The sequence below is a fragment of the Alexandromys fortis genome, unplaced genomic scaffold, assembly GCF_014885135.2.
Source record: "Alexandromys fortis isolate MF-2015 unplaced genomic scaffold, M_Fortis_MF-2015_v1.1 scaffold_268, whole genome shotgun sequence".
NCBI classification, from domain to species: Eukaryota; Metazoa; Chordata; class Mammalia; order Rodentia; family Cricetidae; genus Alexandromys; species Alexandromys fortis.
In genome coordinates, this window is record NW_026068141.1 from 674017 (window position 1) to 675947 (window position 1931).

The 1931-nt window shown below is 48.7% G+C and overlaps 1 pseudogene; it reads left to right on the forward strand.

Annotated features, from left to right (window-relative positions):
• The first annotated feature begins 1369 nt into the window (after positions 1-1369).
• On the forward strand, positions 1370-1714 carry LOC126491263 (40S ribosomal protein S26-like; annotated as a pseudogene).
• Positions 1715-1931: the final 217 nt, after the last annotated feature.

Here is a 1931-nt window from a genome sequence, read left to right on the forward strand (position 1 = left end):
CCGAAGAAAGACTTTGATGCCCACAAATAAGCAGAAAGCAGTCTTGAGAATCTGCTGTCCCAATTCCTTTAACCTGCTCTGCCTAACTCCTGACTTTTTATTATACGAAAAAGATGGGAATGTTGTAATCTTCTGGCCTGGTCTGTCACCTGGGTACCCTGTCCCTTTAAGAGACAAGCCCTGCCCACTCCCAACCTCCCGCTTGGATCTCCTGCCTCCTCTCCTGCCTGCTCTCTCTCTTTCTATTCCTCTTCTGAAGAGGTAACTACTGCCTCCCCCTACCCCTCACCCCGTCCTTTTTCTGGAGAGGCAGGTTCTGCCTCTCTTTCCCCCTTCTCCCCCTCCTCCCTTCTCCCTTTCCCTTCCCCTTCCATAACACACTAAATAAACTCTATACCCCAACTCTCTCTGCATGGTGTATCTATCTATCTGTCTCTCACCTGCTGTGGTCTCCCACCCACCAAAGGAACCTGCCGAGGCCTCAGGGGGCCCACCACACCCCTCGTGGGACTGGACCCCCACCTTATATTTATAAATAGTAACACCCACTTCTCCCCATTCCTCTATTGTTGAAGTAGAGGGACAGCTTTACCAAATTCACCAAACCCCACCACTTAGCTATATATTTAGAGGTATTCTCCTCACCCACTCCTTCCTAATGGTACCAACCTATCCCATCTCCTTACTGGGAAGGGACCACCTAGCCAAAGTGGGAGGTGTGTACTGGTCATGTGTTTCTGCCGGCTTCTGCCACCCAGCATATTTAATCTCAGCTGCCCCTTCCCTCCACCTGGTACTCCTTGGCTCCCAACTGCTCTAACACTTTGGGGAACCTCCCCACCCTGGAGCAGCGCTGTAACATGTCCCCTCAGAACTGTAACACTTACTTACTATAAGAGCAACAAGTGCTCCTTACCACTGAGTCATCTCTCCAGCCCTTGAACATCATTTTCATAGATGAAGAAATAAACTTTTTAATACTTTCCTGCCGCGGAATTGTAACTTGATGTCCTGAATATGGCACACATTTTTGAGTGTCCCATGCTAAAGGAAAAGGAACAAAGGATTGCTCGGATTCCTGAGGGATGAACAGAGCCTACACACTCACCGAGTGCTATTGCAGCACTTGGGAAACCCCAGTGAAGTAAAGCAATGGGAGAATGGAGTCATGGGCCTAAGTCAGCCCAGGAATGAGGAGTGTAGGCGGTTGTACTGGCTCATCTGAGAGGAGGGAACCTCAGTTAAGAAAATGCCTCCACCTCCAGCTCTTTCAGGACTTGGCTCCAAGATGACCAGAAAAAGAGAGAGAGAGAGAGAGAGAGAGAGAGAGAGAGAGAGAGAGAGAGAGAGAGAGAGAGAGAGAGAGAGAGAGAGAAACAACAGTCCTGCCAAAAGGGGCAGCGGCCATGTGCAGCCAATTTAGCTGCACTAACTGTGCCCGCTGCGTGCCCAAGGACAAGGCCGTTAAGAAGTTCGTCATTCGGAACATCGTAGAGGCGGCTGCCGTCAGGGACACATCCGAAGCAAGTGTCTTCGACGCCTATGTGCTCCCCACACTCTATGTCAAGCTGCATTACTGTGAGCTGTGCTACTCATAGCAAGGTGGTCAGGAATCGATCCCGGGAAGCTCGGAAGGACCGAACGCCCCACCACGATATAGACCTGCTGGTGCTGCACCAGACCTCCACCAAAGCCATGCAAAGTGGTTTCATAAAGATAGAAGAAAACACCTTGGAAAAATAAAATGGAACTTAAACTTTGGAAAGAAAGAAAGAAAGAAAGAAAGAAAGAAAGAAAGGAAGGAAGGAAGGAAGGAAGGAAGGAAGGAAGGAAGAAAGAAAGAAAGAAAGAAAGAAAGAAAGAAAGAAAGAAAGAAAGATAGAAAATGCCTCCATAATATCAGGCTGTGGGTAAACCTGTAAGGCTTAGTG